Raw genomic sequence first — 19,745 nt, 5'->3', positions numbered from 1 at the left:
AGCAAGACAAGGATTTTATACAATAATAGATTAATTTTCTTGACAAGTTTCTTATTACTCAATATAAAAGACAGTATAAAGTCTTGATGCCTGAGGTGAATATCATATGACAAGGAAAACCTTAACATGAAAATGTTCGTAAAGCGTATCCAACTACGCTATAAAATTCACATTGGCTGCTGGCAATTAATGAAAAGTTAACAAGAAAACTTCACACCGACTTTCCGCCACGTTTTATTCATAAAGGCTTCAACTTCGAGAGGTATAAGTTTGTGCCGTTAATCAAGTGCTTGACGGGTTAAGATTATCTCCCGATTAATCACTTAACTTTAAGTTTCGAATAAATGGTGTCATACTTGATTAAATAGTTTTATATCCTCTTGAAAATAGTAGAGAAGTACAGAATTTATGTAAATAATGCAATAAATTCCCTTTTATTGAAAGGTTTTCGCGTAAATCAATGACAGATAGTAGGCATTAAAATTGTTACAATACTATTAAAATTAATATGTTATAGTCGACATGCTACATGTACTTTATAATACTTATTATCTTATTTTTATCTCAAGTACATTTTTCTCACTTTTAATTTAAATCTGTGTGTGTCTGTATGAGTATGTATGTTGTGTATGAGACACGTGAAAAAGGAGGTAAAGCAAGTTTTTAAATAATATTAAGTATTAAATTAAATATAAACTAAAATTTTGGACATACGTTTAGGTGTTATGTAGTATATAATTCATCGACAACCTGTAGGTTTTATCGTAAGTTTTAATAACTTATAGCACTAAATCAACACAATTTCCGTTTCATTCATGAAAGGCAGCATTTGTGTCAATAATCGAGTACCATTTGGTTTATGATTTTCGTACACTAAACTACTTGTAAACTATTTCGATTATAGCGCGAAGAAACTTGTATTGGTAAATTTGGAGTTTGAGTTAGTGAGTTTCACAGTTATACAGATTGTACATTCTGTTTTACCCTTATTGGTCAAACGAAACAGAAATGGAAACGTTGGAAAACGTTGCGTTCGAATGTGATTGGTCAATTAACGTGACGTATTATGTCGCGTATCAGATCTAATCTGTAGTGTCTGAACAGATCTAATACGCGACATAATACGTCATGTTAATTGACCAATCACAATCGAACGCAACGTTTCGTCTTGGCTTTCGAAAATGTCAGCTGTCAGCTCTCAATAAAGATTTTAATAAATAATTTACTTAGTCAGATTTACGTACATATAAACAAAATGTAAAACGCTGCGCAACGGTGTAAAATAAAAGTAAGAGCGCAATAGAAAAAGTTTGAATGAACTAACGCGTTCGAATTGGCTTCAACTTTCAGTTATTTGAAACCGGCAAATCTACGAGTACCTCGTTTGTCACTTTGAACTGTTTGCCAGACAAACTCAAACGTTAACTGTATTTTATCAGGATCTATTTGTTGAACTTTTACTGCTGGGTTTGATATGCTTATAATAAGGAAATTCTAAATCGAATTTTCATTCAGGAAGTATATTTTTCATATATCTTTTCAGATCGTAAGACGTAAATTTTTTATTTTTCGCACTTTGTAACAAAAAAATCGTTAGTTAAATGTCAACTGTGGTTTGTTGTTGAGGGGTTTGGGGAAGGTGTTGATTTCAAAATTTGTGGCCGTATTAAAAATGCACTTAAATTATAGAAGGATATTTGTTACGATATGGTGTCCATTGTTTTTGGAAACAACATTGTAACAAACACGGTGTGTAAACTATATATCTGTGTGCTTTGGAGAATAATAAATTAATTTCAGTTCCCGTAAAGCAAAATTGTGGTTGGCCAAAAGGTTACTTGTCTGTGCCCTAAGAGCATATCTCGCGGTAGTAACTACACCAAAGTGAGTCGTACTCATGAAGTCATTACTCGCTACTGAATAATCAGTCTGTGTGGACGTACTATGATAAAAATATGAGTGAAATCGACCGGATGGGACATTGCACTAAACACGTGCGCCCTAAAGAACAATCGCTTTAATTGCAAAACATGATTCCATTCTAGAATTATGGTTCAGGTTCGTTCGTCGTTAACATCTATAGTGTACGTTTTTAATGGCATTGGAAAATTGTATAATAGACTCCCACAAAATATAGAAAGTGCAGGCAATATTTAATTGAGATTAAAAGACCTTCTATTGAGTGAACCCAATTTACGGAAATATAAGTTCATCCAAGTTCTACCACCGCAAATTTTATTGTTTGCATATAAGCGTTCTTATGTGTGTAAACTTATACTCATTTAAACATAATTTTAAATTTATCCGACGTTTCGCGTGCTTTACAGCGTGCTTGGTCACGGTGACTGAAGACAAAAGGTGTTGAATGTCAAAAAAGTATCACAGCTGTAGAAAATAAGTTTACAATAATACATAACTTAAATCCGTTAAAAATGTGTTTTTCTTTAAAAGTACTGAACTTAGTAAACGGTAAAATAACTATTTTATTCAGTAGTAAGTAATTTTACATCGTCTTAAATAGTGTAATAATAATCGAGAAAGAATTAATTTCGATATAATACAGTCCAGTAACTATAACCCTAATGAAAGCTAATTTAAAGTTGTCTATTTAAAAAGACTTTAGCAAAGTCTAGAAAATTCATCAAAAGGCTGGCGTTTAAACATTATATTTTTTAATATTATCCAAAATGTCGATTAACTATCACGTACAATTGCACCACAGAGGATATTTAACGTTAACTATTATTTGATTTAACTAATATTTAATCGTAAAATTGTGGTAAACATGAGTGTGATATATAATGGATTGAAAATATCGTTTCAGAATTACGTATATGGCGTGGGTTTAATTTAATTTATTATCAAGGGAATGTGATGTTACGTTGATGAGTGATGTTATGTACCGCTTATTGGTTTAAAAAGCTTTTTCGATGCAATAACGTATATTTCGTAATTATAAATGTTACAAAATCACTTATTGACAAGGATACGAAAAATAATAGGAGGTGTGGCTATATGAAAGGATGAATAGGAAGACATTGTATAAGACAATCGTTGCTGGTCAAGTCGGGTAGGGTACATACCTGGGTAAATTCCAGAATGTACTAGACATGATAGTTAAAAGTACCCATAACCGACGAGCATGGTGAAAATCATGAAGCGAGAGACGTATGTCAGCAAGTGGAAATGCTCACTGTTCTATAAAAAAATATAGGAAAGACAAAACTTTGACATTTTATAAGCAATAAATAATATAAAAAAATACTAAGGCGGGTTACATGACATAAAAACTCAAATTATTTTGACAGTAGTAATGTTACTGTTTGTATTAATGCTATACATATATCAGCGACTCACGCATATAAAGGACGACTTCATTATGAAAGTTATCTTATCTTGAATAACAAGTAGACTATTGAATAGAAAATTTATATTGTTTAATAATTATTTAAGTAAGGTGAACTTACGTTATAATTAAATGTTAACACAACACATATAGGACTAGTTATTTAAATATCAACATCTGTCCACGTTATTTAGGACTAAAATACAATATTTATCAATTTAGAGTAGGCGCTGCATCTGTTAAGTGAGTGAAAGATGCGCAGAACATCCAAGGCTATAAATATGTGGTATAATAAATCAAACCCCAAATTTAAAAATACTCATGATGCTCAAGCAGACAGGAGCTCTGCGGCTGAAGATCGCTATTATCAATATCATTGGAAAAACTGCTTACCGCTAATAGCTTTGTTCTGTCTGAATATTAAATATAATAATAATAATAAATAATAGTAATAAAAAGTGTTTATTTTATTTTAAGTAAATTACATTTTCATTCCTATGTATAAGATTTGGAAACCCTTTTTTAAATAAAAAAATACCTGTGTCAGGGTTCCCAGCTCTTCCATAAACAAACTTAATTCTTAATTACTTAAAATAATTACATTATTTAACCTTATTTCATTTATCTTTTTTTTACCGTTATCAATACGCCTGAGTGCATGAGTAAGTGTGTGGGTGCAAATGTGTGAATGGTGAATGAGTGAGTCAGTGAGTGAATATTATATTTATCTATTACTGTAAGCATCCCCTAGGAACTGCATGTTTACACACAAATACTCAAACTAATTATGGTTTCAAAAATTGAAATTTCTAATTGAAGTTGTCAAAGCAAGATTATAGCTCGACATGCGAATAGGAATATGAACTTACGAGTTACGTACGTTTGCACATACTGCCTGTTTCTTTTGTTTGCTTTATACTCGAAACAGCATCAAAGCATCATAATTGGGGTCATATCCTTATTTTCTTAATAATAATAATAATAATAATAGCCTTTATTCAGATACTTACATATTTTATATACATTTAAACAAATTTTCATATTAATCTAAATCTGGTGCATCTGTGTGCCCTTTTTTGGCAAAGGCCTCCTCCAAATCCCGCCATTCCTCTCTACACTGTGCCACTCTCTGCCATGTACCACCTGCCGTTTCTTTAATGTGGTCAATCCACCTTCTCAGTTGTCTCCCTCTTTTGCGCTTGCTGTACCTTGGGCACCTGTTAAGCAGTTTTTTGCTCCACTTTTCTGTACCTCTTGCGATGTGTCCCACCCATTTCCACAACAATGAGATTTTTATGTGTATAATTTAATATAGCTCTTCTAAGATCTGCGTAGAAGGAATCCACATCGGCGTTACTGGCTTGTTCCGTAGGGCAGTAAATCTGTACTATAGACCATTTTGCGTTCGATTGTGGCATTGTAATGTTCAGAATAGCAATTCGTTCAGATATTCCCAAGAACTCCTCGATATTCTTTCGAAGTTCTTTTTTTATAAGAAATCCGACTCCATATTTGCCTGATGTTTCGCCTTTAAAATAAAATACAAAATTACCATGGTCTTCTATTTCTTCTCCTAGCCTCCGAACTTCGCTAAGGCCTATAATGGACCAGTGAATTTTTTCAATTGCTAATATTAGCTCAGTAAGGCTTTCTTCCTTTCTTAGAGTGAGAGTATTAATTGTTGCAATATACAGGTGCTGATTGTCTTTTTGGCGATTGACTATTTTGAGAGAATTATTTTTTATTTTGGGATTTGAAGGGTAATAGTCTTTTTCCCTCACGGTGACCAGCCGGCTTGGGAGAGGATTATTATTTTTATTTTCTTACTGTTTATTAAATAGACGTGTGAAATGAGTTCTCAAGGATAATCATTGCATTGTTGAAAATACTCCATACAAGATCGTATACATTGATCGAACATACATCAGGACACTTTAAAAGGTAGATCTCTAGATATTAGTCTTATGGATTTGTTAGCACAGTTCCCCCACATTGCGGAGGTTCAGAGAAAATTTAATTGTTATTGGATTAAGATGATCTTAGCTGGTCAAAAACAGATTGAGATTATTGGGTTTGAGCGTTAGATTCCTTACTAGTACCTACTTTGTGTGTCTTCTTATTAAACTGTAGCATGATCAATGTGTTGATAAAATATTTGCAGAATATTAAAAGTAATAAACCCTCATGGATTATCCTTGACCTAAATAAATAGCGAAGCTACAATTAACGTATTCGTCTATAAGTCTGCGACATCTAATATATATATAATAAAATACAAATAATTAGATTTCAAAAGTTTTGTGTACTGTAAAAACTCTTAGTGTTTATTTAAATTATTAATAAAAATAGTGATAATTGCATACCAATTTAAAAGAGTTTCTATATATTTATTTTTTGGTTTAAGGAGTATAAAATGAGTGATTTTGAAAAACTATGAGCGCGTACGTGTTTCTGAATATATGACAGTAACAAGAAAATTTATATTACTATACAACAAGTATCGCAGTATTGGTAAATAACTGAAGATTCGTTATTGTAGAAACAAGTTTGTTTGGTCATCGGTTTATCTATGACTCGAGCTGGTATTTAGGATACAGATCAACTAAGTCTTAAAATGTTAAAAAGCTAAAAAGTGATACTACGTAAAAGTTCTACGACTTTTAAAATTATTATTATTATGAAAGTGTGATGCACTACTGATAAGGAATGACGCAGATGTTTTGTTTAAGTTTGCGTTTGCCTAGAAAGCCAGATAATCGAGATCTTCTTAAAATAGTCTTTATATCTCGATAGCTTATAATCTGCAAATGCATTTAATAATGTGAATAAATTTATATTAACATGCGATAGAGGAATCCGAAATTAAACAAATACTTTAAAAGTGCAGTAGTCTCTTTTTTTTATTTATTTAATTATGCTAAATGTTGACTTGTAACACTTTAGGTGCTTCGTACAGAAACATCTAAACAGGTTCTATTACTGCTAAACGTGTAATTGCATGTATTTATAAAATTTTATGGACGGAATTAACCTAAGTGGGCGTGATGTGTTTAATTATAAGGGTTAATTATTATGCTTATGCTTAAGTACCCGTTAAACTGTAAATTAAAATTTATTACATGTTAATTACACATTTTTTGAATAAATACTTTTTACTTCATTAATGGGTCTGCCAGGTATTGCCAGTGTTCGAGTAATTTTTTTAAATAAAAACTCCTTTCGTAATAACTGACTTGACTAAGTTAATTAAGTAATAAAATTCTCACCAAACTTACTATAAATATATGTAAAAATGTTACCGATATTTGGTGTCGGTAAAGCAATGATTTACGGACGGTTAGTAGGGGAGCCCAAGAGGGGATTTCGGGATTTACTCAAGCGCGGCAGATTAATATACAGGGGGATACCTTGTACCCGGTTAAGTACCTCCACCAAATATGAGGCCCATATATAAGGCCACCCGTGAAGGATACAGGATCAGATTAGTAAAAAAAAAATTGATCATCAGACATTCTCGAGCGCGTCAGATTAAGGTAGTGTGAGTTAATCACATCCTAAAAAGTGTATATTCCACTAATCTGACAATTTGAGAGTGACGTAAAGAGAGGGGAGGGCAGCAAAGTTGTAAAAAAAAACGTCATCTTGACATTCTCGAGCGTAGCTAATTTTTTTTTTATTTTGAATGAAATAATTCAAGAATATTGAAAAATATATAATCTGACGATTTCCGCAAGCCGAAATAACAAAATTTCGTCGATAAAGTTCGTGCGATAAACGCGTGCAGCTGCGTGATGCCTACATTTCCTTCTCCGCGCTTCCCTCAAAATTAGATTTCATGTGAATTTGAACCGATGGGGACCGATAGATTTTGAGAAATTTTGAAAAATCTAAAAAAATTACAATTTGTTTTTTTGAAAGTGTTTTTTTGCAATAACTTTTAAACGGCTTTATCCATCAACTTCAAAAAACTAATCCATCTTTAAGCTTGAAAAACGACGTCGATCGCCACCAAACTGGTCAAAATAGGTTGATTCGTTCGAGAGATATCGTGAACGAAAGAAAACCGAAAAAAGTGTTTCTATCACATAACTTCGACATTTCATATCGGATTATCGTTTTTGATGAAATTAAATAATTAGAGCTTAAAAAAATGCGTCGATTGCCGTCAACCGCGAGAAAATTGCTTGATCCATTCAAAAGTTATTGGGGTTTGAAAATTTCAAAAATAGTGTTCTATGAAACTTCTATCAGACTTTCGAGCTGGGAGAACTCAAACGCATAGAAATATTATTTCTTTGAACTCAGCGAGCTCACAAGTACAATTTTAAGCGCCCAGGAATGGAATTGCAGGCATGGCCTAAAGGCGGTGAAAAACGGTTCACCCTAAAGGGTGAACCGTTTTTCTAATATTTTTTTTGTCAGATCAGGCAAATCCCTCTAGATAATCGTCAGATTATGAGACAGTACGTTTAGAATATAAATCTGAACCATATATATCTTAATCTGACGCGCTCGAGTATTTCAAAATGGTGATTTTTTTTTGCACATTATAATAATGGCTGCGAGTTTGCGTCAGCTCGAAATCGTCAGATTATTGAATGAGAGCTTTTTTTTTGGTGCACTTAACACCCCCTTAGAAAACCTGACGCGCTCGATTAAATTTTTTTTTTTTTTCATTTTTAACCCTTACGTACAACCACCCCCATCATGCAAATGATCAGATTAACATACGTACATTATTAAAAATACGTAGGACATTGATGCTATCAATATCTGACGCGCTCGAGTATGTCCATGCAACAGTTTTTTTTTACATATTTAAACATCTATAGCCGCTTTCCCCACCGATGAAAAGGTATATATCATATAACATTTTTTTCTTCTTATCATCTAAGCTTTGCAACCCAATAGGTCTCCACGACGCTCGAGTAAATCCCCATTTAGCATCGTGGGCTCCCCTACCATAAAAATGCAATTCAGCCAAAAACGATTGACAGGAAAGATTTAGACACTAAAACCAAAAGCTTTTGATAAGACACAAAGAATAATGTTAAAGAGTAAAGTGTTGTTGTTGCTTTGATAAATTAATTAATAATTGTAATAATTAACCAGTCAGTAGGCAAGTATTAAACGACTGAAAAATGTATATTTTTAATTTAGAAAAGTTGTACCTTTTGAAAAGTGACAATGCGCGCTGTTAGTTTGATTTATTCCACCCAAGTTTAGTGGGAATAGCTCTAGATAACACAGACCACAGTGCTTGAAGTGAGTCTCATTGTCTCTCGTCTCTACAACCTTCATTGTTGCAGAGGATACGCATTTCCACCTCAGATATAAAAAAATACGACGACCGTAAATTTTTAATAGAAACGCTTTTACACTTTCTTCTTTTTTGCTTAAGGTGGTTTGGTTCTAAAATTATTGTTGCTGAACAATTTGACCTAAAATTATATGTATACTAGCGGATCCGACAGACGTTGTCCTGTCTACACGTCTTTAATTTCAAAATTTCAATTTTTAATAAGCCACTTTGATGAAAATTATTATTCAAATGTTATGACAATATCTAACGATCCAGCACATGGTCACACACGATATAACACAATGATAACAAAACTTTTTTTAAATTTCGGGACAGACTAAAATTAAAATTCGAATATTATTTAAAATTTGACACTGCGATGGTAGCGCCGTCTGTCGGATCCAATGTAAAACATTCCAAAATCAACAACAACTAATAAATTGAAAATTAATTAAAAAAACATTGTCCAGCGTACAAAATTGTGAATCTAAACCATTCCCAGATCTCCTTGAACAAACACAAAAAATTTCGTCTAAATCGGTCCAGTCGTTTAGGAGGAGTTCAGTCACATACACACGCACACAAGAAATATATATATTAAGATGGGCAGGCCACGTAGCACGTTGTACAGATGACCGACGGTCTAAAGCAGTAACCGAATGGACTTGTCCAAAAGGAATAAGAAACAAAGGAAGAACAATTGAGCGACGGGCCGACGGGATCGAGAGGGTGGAAAACGTTGGAGGCGGCCTTGTCCCGGATAAGGACAGCATCTAAGTTAAAATTGTGTTTATATCTATTTCTATGATATGGAAGAATAAAGGATTTATTTTATAGGCCTAAGGATTATTATAGGCTTGGCCTTCTAGTTTCTATGTATCATAAGCACCATTATTGCATATAACACGCTGAATAGAAATATGAATAGGCACGTGATTTTGTTACGAATAGCCTTCATGTTATTTGAGGACGTGGGTTGTGACGTCATACATTACGTCATCTGGAACTTGTTTTTTTACCACTTGTTTAATCTTAAGATCGACAATTATATGGAACTTTGTTTTTTGCATTAACTTGATATTTCTTGCTTTATTTGTGTATAAGTATTTCAAATAAAGTTTTTTTACACGTATTTTATTACACGTTTATAGTACACGTAGCTGTTGCTAGATTATTAGCCTGTTAAATGTTCGCTTTAAAACTCCTTTAATAGTAGTTTGATCTCAAACCGTAATATAATATAAATAGGCGCGTAAACTTAATTATCATCGTCACTGCAACTTAATTGGCTCGCCATTAAATTATGAGAAACGCCCCTTCGTATCTCTTTTAAGCTACCACGTTATGGACCGTATCTGTACGCCGTTAAATGTCATTAAAATTCAAAGACACGTAAAATGATAACTTATGAAGAACCATGCATATTAATAAAAATACACTTATAAAAGACATGAAATGTGCACTTGAATATACAAAAGCAAATAGTCCTATTCGTATTTTGTTACCAACATTGTGTTCAGAATAACAGTAAACACCGAAATGAAAGCTAAATGTTGACTCTGTTAGCTTTTTGGTCTATTTTAGAAATACTGTAACTTCAACTTGAATTATGACATAGGTACAAGTAAATATTAGTTTAATTTAAAAGTGCCATTATCGTCACAGTAAATGTATGCTAATTAGTGTGTTGTTAATTAAATAAACTGATCATTTGTTAATTAATCAAATGCGCACGGTTAGACTTTTGTTACGTATACAGTGAAGCTCTCGCTTCGATGCTGGTTGTGAAATATTATTAGTTTTCTGCATGTATTATATATATATGTATTAGTTCGCGGACAGTCGATGTTTCGAACCCGTGCTGATCACCGATGGAATTAACATATGTTTACTTACATTATGGGGGCATTCTTTAGACCCCAAAAAGTCGACAGCGTGTGTAATGTAATGCCTATAAGACAAAAAACAAAAGACACGAAATAGATTCATACATCTTAGGCGAAAGCCAAACGTTTTAGCGAAACTGGTTTAATATAAGTCCCTCCCAAGTGAAATTAGAAAATTATTACTGAATGAATTGGAAACTGTCGTTAAACGGAAATTAATCAGTAAAACTTTTTATAAATTTGATGATTTAAATAATCTTTGGTATTGATTCGCTCTAGTTCAAATAATGGAGAGTTTCTTGCCAGTTCTTCTTGCCCGGTATATATCCTTGACTTGCGAACTGGTAGTAAATGTATATTAAGAATCAATTTAACATATTTTCTGTTGATTTTCATAAGTGTACTTGGTTACCTATATGAATACAGTTATTTTGAGTTTGAATTTGAGTTAGTTACATTTGCTATGGAAAATGCAAGGTAACACTCAAGCACTAATTCTATTCAATATCATAATACTTAACACTGAGGAAAAATTCGCTAATTATCTCAGACACGCTAACGCGTTTAATAGTAGGGGAGCCCAAGAGGGGATTTCGGGATTTACTCAAGCGCGGCAGATTAATATACAGGGGGATACCTTGTACCCGGTTAAGTACCTCCACCAAATATGAGGCCCATATATAAGGCCGCCCGTGAAGGATACAGGATCAGAATAGTAAAAAAAAATTGATCATCAGACATTCTCGAGCGCGTCAGATTAAGGTAGTGTGAGTTAATCACATCCTAAAAAGTGTATATTCCACTAATCTGACAATTTGAGAGTGACGTAAAGAGAGGGGAGGGCAGCAAAGTTGTAAAAAAAAAACGTCATCTTGACATTCTCGAGCGTAGCTAATTTTTTTTTTATTTTAAATGAAATAATTCAAGAATATTGAAAAATATATAATCTGACGATTTCCGCAAGCCGAAATAACAAAATTTCGTCGATAAAGTTCGTGCAGCTGCGTGATGCCTACATTTCCTTCTCCGCGTTTCCCTCAAAATTAGATTTCATGTGAATTTGAACCGATTCGGACCGATAGATTTTGAGAAATTTTGAAAAATCTAAAAAAATAACAATTTGTTTTTTTGAAAGTGGTTTTTTGCAATAACTTTTAAACGGCTTTATCCATCAACTTCAAAAAACTAATCCATCTTTAAGCTTGAAAAACGACGTCGATCAAACTGGTCAAAATCGGTTGATTCGTTCGAGAGATATCGTGAACGAAAAAAACCGAAAAAAGTGTTTCTATCACATAACTTCGACATTTCATATCGGATTATCGTTTTTGATGAAATTAAATAATTAGAGCTTAAAAAATGCGTCGATCGCCGTCAACCGCGGGAAAATTGCTTGATCCATTCAAAAGTTATTGGGGTTTGAAAATTTCAAAAATAGTGTTCTATGAAACTTCTATCAGACTTTCGAGCTGGGAGAACTCAAACGCATAGAAATATTATTTCTTTGAACTCAGCGAGCTCATAAGTACAATTTTAAGCGCCCAGGAATGGAATTGCAGGGATGGCCTTTAGGGTGAACCGTTTTTCTAATATTTTTTTTGTCAGATCAGGCAAATCCCTCTAGATAATCGTCAGATTATGAGACAGTACGTTTAGAATATAAATCTGAACCATATATATCTTAATCTGACGCGCTCGAGTATTTCAAAATGGCGAATTTTTTTTGCACATTATAATAATGGCTGCGAGTTTGCGTCAGATCGAAATCGTCAGATTATTGAATGAGAGCTTTTTTTTTGGTGCACTTAACACCCCCTTAGAAAACCTGACGCGCTCGATTAAATTTTTTTTTTTTTCATTTTTAACCCTTACGTACAACCACCCCCATCATGCAAATGATCAGATTAACATACGTACATTATTAAAAATACGTAGGACATTGATGCTATCAATATCTGACGCGCTCGAGTATGTCCAAACAGTTTTTTTTTACATATTTAAACATCTATAGCCGCTTTCCCCACCGATGAAAAGGTATATATCATATAACATTTTTTTCTTCTTATCATCTAAGCTTTGCAACCCAATAGGTCTCCACGACGCTCGAGTAAATCCCCATTTAGCATCGTGGGCTCCCCTACCATAATGTGATAAAAACCTTTTTAAATAATGAGTCAATTTCATATTTTTATTTAAGTATGCAAGCAAATTAGCTTGGATTATTTCTACTGAACCATTTACCTTTGTCGTCTAATTCTAAAGATTAGATACATTGCTAGTTAAAGTTATAAACGTGTTGGAAAATAACCTATTATTTAAGAATTTAATGTTTTCCTGGGATATCGTAATTATACAATCGTAATTTACAATAATTTTGATAATTTATCGTAAAATTTTAACCATAACCAAAAATTGATGGCGTTTTAAGGCTGTCCTTGCTTACCTATATTTTATTCTTTAATTTCAATTTTTGGAGCTTGTTTGAGTTTTTTTTCTCTGTTTCTAGTATTTGTTAATATCTATTTATTATTGAAATATATGTTAAGTCAATTTAAGATACTTTAAATTAATAAATGTTGATTGTTCGTAAAATATAGCGTTTTTATGTAAATCTGTTTGTATACTATTATTTTATTAATAAACTGATTTAAGTAGCAATCAGTTATCAGGCTAGTTCCAGACACTAGCTGATATTCAGAATATACTTCCTGAGATAAGCAGTTGAAGCATTTGATAAATTGTGTTGGAAAACATTATTTAACAATTGACGCTAGCTACCTGTGCACATTCCGATCAAAACAAATTGAATAAACACGAAAACCAAATCATATCAAAGAAGTAAATAAAATGTTTCACTTAATTTTCTTTTCGACAAATTCTCTTATTGTCTTGAGTTGTACAATAATATCGCTCGTTTTCCGCAAATGTAGGTTTTCTGCAATTGTTTGGGTATGTAGGGTTGTCATGTTAAAACATTTGCGTTGGCATGTTTTTAAATGTGGAACGGGAAAAGTATTTTTCAAAGGTTTGTAGAAAACATAACTATTTTGAATCTGCATTGATATCTCATACTGTTAGTTTCTATTTTTAAATACGAAGCATAATTTATACGTGTTCTCAAATAGTATAGAGATCGCATTTAAGAGTCGTTTATATAAAAACTACTGTTTGTTGGTAATATTAAAAGCAACCGTCATTTGTCAAATGAACTTGTTTCTAATTATTTGCAATGTTATTCATAATTTATAGTGCATAGACGTAACAGAACGCCTTATCAAATACATGTTACGCAAGTCAGAGACAAATAATAATAATACATGGATGGAGGTCGACATGGAGTCAACCCTAAAAATGGTTTATAAATTTGTAGAGTTTTGCTGTGTTAAACATAAAGTATGAGGTTTGTTATATGTAATAGTTTTGCGGTAGCTAGTGTATTTGTACGGGTTTCAAGATCGATATTAACATTCTTGTTTATATATTATATTAAGTTTCATAGCTACATATTCAACTTCATTTTTGTATGAAGTATTCAAATTTTACACGCTTGTCGAACTGTCAAATCTTGTCAAAACTTGACGTAAACATTACAATTTTAAATTCATATTTTGTCAAAACACAAAACTTCACTGCGTATTATTAAACGTGACACGTCCTACAAGACTGCCTTCTCTCGAAACAAGATTTAGCGTTGAATAAACATAATATATAATGAGCAACATGCTAGATTTTCTTGAGTGATTAGTACTTCACTATCACTACACACAATCTGCTCTCTGAGATTCAAATGTATTCATTTATTATATGCGCATATTTTGCTTAAATATTAAACTCACAGATAAGCGTTACCTATTGAAAACAAAAGATAGTATCACATTCTGTGTTCAGCTCATTGACAATCATGAGCCATCGAGGAATTAGTTGTTATGAGATTTAATCTTTCTCTCTATGAGTATCATTTCATATGATGTTCGTAAAGACATTACGCATGTTTTGATGAAATGAACCCGGAAGTAAACTTTTAGACGGACTATGTACTTACTTAAAAGAGCAGTATTCCTCTTCTTTTGTCGCATCCTTCTATGTTTAAAATTATGAATCCAATTGATGTGATTGTGTGAAATTAGATGGTGGTTATTATATTTTACTCTTAAGGCAAATTATAGCCTTCATACGCGTCCATGGGCGGCGGTACCACTTAACATCAGGTGAGCCTCCGGAACGTTAAAAATATTAAAAATGCTGAATAATATGATTTTTTATCGTTTAAAATATAAAACGTTTAATAAAACAACCTAGGCGGCACCTCTCATTCAAATTTTTCGCGAATATAACTGAATAAATACTACTTATCTAGAGCTTAACATATTCGGTTATTCAGTATTCTGCTGTTTTGCTAGAAAGTTTTATTTTCCTTTAATTTTTGTAACATTTATATTTAAGTACCATAATTGTAAGCTTGTTATATATACTGTAGATATAGCATTATGTACGATGTGGTGAACTTTAATAAATAAATTGACTGTCTACCTAAATTTTACTCAAATCTGGCGCCCGTAGCCTATAAACCTTTGACGAATGGAGTCACCAACGATGTGATAGGAAAAGTTTGACGTAAAATTCGGCGTGTCGTATTATCTTCGGAAAGCACTTGATGCTTTTGACATGAATACTTAGTAGAAATTTCGACGTTTTTGATGTACGCATACATTTTATAGGATTACGACTCGAAGTCGTTTATTAGCTATTAACGGGTTCAGTAGTACTAAAAACTTTGTTTATTATATTTATATTTCATATTAAGTAACTACTTAATCCGGCATTAAATTAGGAGATAGATTACATTGTTTTTAGAGACACATATATTTGTAACATTACATTAGGGATAATTTAATTGGACACTAAGATTACGGCTTAGTCTATTAATTACTAGCTGACCCGGCGAACTTTGTTCCGCCTTAATGGCAATAAATAAGCAGTTTGGGTTTTTTTATTGGAAAATATACAAAAAAATTAAATACCTACATTAATCATTCATTATTATTTCTGTATTTTAGTACATAGGTTGCTCTTCACTTAAGTACCTTGTGATACACATTTTTTCATTTTTTGTTTTATTATCAGGCGCAAAAACAAACAACGCTGATGGTCTTCCGACCCGTGAACATGCCACGTATAATTGACCATGGGAAAAACATGAATGTTCTAGATTTAAACCACAAACTTTTAAGGATTGGCCTTGTGATTTGTTGATGGTCATGGCAAATGCAAGACGTATCGGAAATTGAAGTCTTTTAAATTCAAACGGCATATCGGTTGGGATCATCGGGATCCTCGGAATAAGAACTTCCTCACCTTTGAATTTTCCTATCATTATCGTAGCGTAAATTACATTGTTCTTCAATTTTCTAACCACCAAACGCATACCATTATGTAGTTCAGGTCATCTACATCTTTATTCTTTTTCTTCTTTTTTATCAGTAAGCAATGTAACTCTCATGTTTGTTGTCAGCTGCAGTTTCGTCACATAGCGCCATAGATTTGACGATTTGAGGCAAGCGTTTATTTCGTCGACAGCCGTAGATCTTGGAATTACTGGCAGTATTTGGCGGAAATCGCCAGACAGTAAAATCATTGCTCCTCCAAAACATCTCGATTCATTGCGTAAATCTTTTAATGTTCGGTTAAGTGCTTTCAATGCACGTTTATGCGCCATTGTGCATTCGTCCCAGATGATGATTTTCGATGCCGCTAAAACTTTGGCCATTGCTGAGTGTTTTGCAATATTACACGTTGGTTCTCCAATAGTTTGAAGATTTAACGGTAATTTTAATTCTGAATGAGCCGTACGGCATCCTTCTTACAATGTGGCTGCTATTTCAGAAGAAGCAACTGCAACCGCTATGTTGGATCTCGCCCGAACAGTTGCTAAAACTAATGACATGAGGAATGTCTTGCCAGTTCCACCAAGGGCATCTAGGAAATATAAACCACCATTTTCATCATCGTTTGCCTTCATTAAAGTATCATAAACTTCCTTTTGTTGGTATTTCAACAGGGGTACATTCGTTTGAACTACTAAATCTAATTCCTGGTGATCATATTCACGTTCCCGTTCCAATACTCGATTAAATGCGTCATTCGACAACAACAACAAATAGAAACATTCATCATTCTTTGGATGAACTGTATACATACGACAATACCGAGTTTTATAGTTCTCTTCACTGTTTATACGAATGGGCAATAGCACTATCATTATAATTAAATTGTAAATTGTAAAAATAATTAAACGTATTTATTTAATAGAAATATTTTGAATATTGATTTCTTACAAATATCAAATTGTCATATATACGTCATTACATAGCTGTCATTATACGTCAATTACATAGCTATCATTTGCGTTTTATTATTCCAAGTCTGATTCTTATTTGTTATACCACTTTTTATAGTGACTGACGTTTCATGTCAAGTCCCACGGGAACGCTGTCGAACGGGATAAAAAGTATCCTATGTCCGTCTCCTGGCTCTAAGCTACCTCCATACCAATTTTCACTCAAATCTGTTCTTTCGTTCTTGAGTTATAAGTGGTGTAACTAACACGACTTTCTTTTATATATATAGATTGTAAATTGTAAAAATAATTAAACGTATTTATTTAATAGAAATATTTTGAATATTGATTTCTTACAAATATCAAATTGTCATATATACGTCATTACATAGCTGTCATTATACGTCAATTACATAGCTATCATTTGCGTTTTATTATTCCAAGTCTGATTCTTATTTGTTATACCACTTTTTATAGTGACTGACGTTTCATGTCAAGTCCCACGGGAACGCTGTCGAACGGGATAAAAAGTATCCTATGTCCGTCTCCTGGCTCTAAGCTACCTCCATACCAATTTTCACTCAAATCTGTTCTTTCGTTCTTGAGTTATAAGTGGTGTAACTAACACGACTTTCTTTTATATATATAGATTGTAAATTGTAAAAATAATTAAACGTATTTATTTAATAGAAATATTTTGAATATTGATTTCTTACAAATATCAAATTGTCATATATACGTCATTACATAGCTGTCATTATACGTCAATTACATAGCTATCATTTGCGTTTTATTATTCCAAGTCTGATTCTTATTTGTTATACCACTTTTTATAGTGACTGACGTTTCATGTCAAGTCCCACGGGAACGCTGTCGAACGGGATAAAAAGTATCCTATGTCCGTCTCCTGGCTCTAAGCTACCTCCATACCAATTTTCACTCAAATCTGTTCTTTCGTTCTTGAGTTATAAGTGGTGTAACTAACACGACTTTCTTTTATATATATAGATACTAATTAATTATATTAATTATTAATTGATAATGTACTTAGTTAAATTAGTTCATAAAAGTATTTGTAGAGTAAAAACTCTTCAATGAAAGTCATAAGTAAAAAGACACTGACTCGGTGGACCGACCAACTTAGTCCTTTTAGGCTTTAGTATAAGACAGGCGAAAGCTTACCGAAGACAGAAGGTTGTGCAAAACAACACGGCTTCAGGACGCGACTAAAGAAAGAAGAGACACTAGTAGATTTTAGACAAGTGTATAATTTTTGTATTTTATTCAATTAATAGTAGACAATGTATTAAATATAGATTTTTTATCACCATTACAATCACAAATTTTCGATGATACAGTATTACAATTTAAAAAAAATCAGTTGCGCCAAAACCTCTTTAGTTCTGGGCCTCAGATTTCTGAATCTGTTTCATCGTACTTTCCGATCTAATCGGGAAGTAGGTGATCAACCTCCAGTACCTGACATACGTCGTCGAGTTTTTGGGTCTAAGACATGTCGGTTTCCTCACGATGTTTTTATTTACCGTCCGAGCAAATGTTAAATTCGCACATAGAGAACTCCACTGGTTCGCCGGTGATCGAACCTACGACCTCAGGAAATAGAGTTAGTCGCACACTGTAACCACAAGGCCAACACTGCTCTTTTCTATTTAAATTTAACCTTTGTGATTTTTTGATATGTTTTAAGATTACATTACCCTTTTAAATATCAATATACCGTCTATGAAAATAAGTAAATAAAATGTACTAAGTACCAACACAAACAGCGTTCAGCGTGTTTGTAAACGCTTGTTAATGCTATGTGGGTGGTATATTCATATACGCGATTATGAGCCTTAAGTTTAGTTTATAAGATATAAATTCCTTTAAATATAATGGATAAGATAGAAGATTTACGATTGTATAGAGTTAGCAATACTTAATGTGCAATCAGCCGATGTGGTTTTTACATTGTCCCTTTTTATCGTCTGTGAGTTATCTTTAGATATCTGTGACTACTTCGATTCGTTTGATAAATTATGTTACAATTCGGGTAGGTACGGGTTGATGAACTTAGAAATAATTAAATTGTGTTTTAAGTGTTACGAATGAGTGCTGAAAGCTAAAAGCAATTAACAAAACACTACACAACATTTTATTCAAACTAAATTAATTTTATTATACAGAACGAATTACGCTTACAATAACGAATTATATCTGATGCAATACATTCTTTGGCTGCATCATCATTGTATATTTACTCCACTGCGTCTGGGGCTTTTACTAAAGCTAGTTTGATAAAAAAACTAAATAAAATAATATGTGTACTGGGCTTTGCGTAAAATGTTTATCGATTCACGTTAAAATAACCGGTAAATTTGCTAAGCAAAAATCGGTGTAAATCACAAATTCCTCGAGAATGTTGAAATAACGAGCAAAAAGATCAACTGAGAGAGGATTTAACACTGTTCGGTGTTCCGCTTTACTAACTTACCGAAGCTCGAGTTTTAGGAAGTTAAAATACTTTGTATTTTGTAAATAATTCGGTTCTTTTAATTTGTATCTATCAATAATTTATTATTTCGATACCGTTAAACGTTAAATAAAATATAATAACTCACTTTCTCCAGGGTTCCATGATAAAATTTTCTTTGGGTTTTTAATTAGGTTCTTAAATATTTTTAACGCTTTCTATGAAAAATAACAACTTCCTGCAGCGCTCTAAGATCAAAACAATTAATAAAGTACAAACTACTTGCCAAGCCCAACCAGTATAAGGTGACCCTCATAATCTGCTTTCAGCTGCCGTATTATTAGATTAACTTGACAAAAGGCAGACTCGCTGCTTAATTATTGCGCAAACAAATCATCCTT

General features: G+C 32.8%; 1 protein-coding gene across 1 annotated transcript in view; it reads left to right on the top strand.

The window, feature by feature from the left end:
- The window catches only part of LOC110991387, a 142,673-nt gene that overhangs the window by 9,983 nt on the left and 112,945 nt on the right, over nt 1-19,745 (top strand). The window lies entirely within an intron of this gene.

Source organism: Pieris rapae, chromosome 6, assembly GCF_905147795.1.
Source record: "Pieris rapae chromosome 6, ilPieRapa1.1, whole genome shotgun sequence".
Taxonomy (NCBI): domain Eukaryota; kingdom Metazoa; phylum Arthropoda; class Insecta; order Lepidoptera; family Pieridae; genus Pieris; species Pieris rapae.
This window is presented reverse-complemented; position numbering and strand designations above follow the sequence as displayed.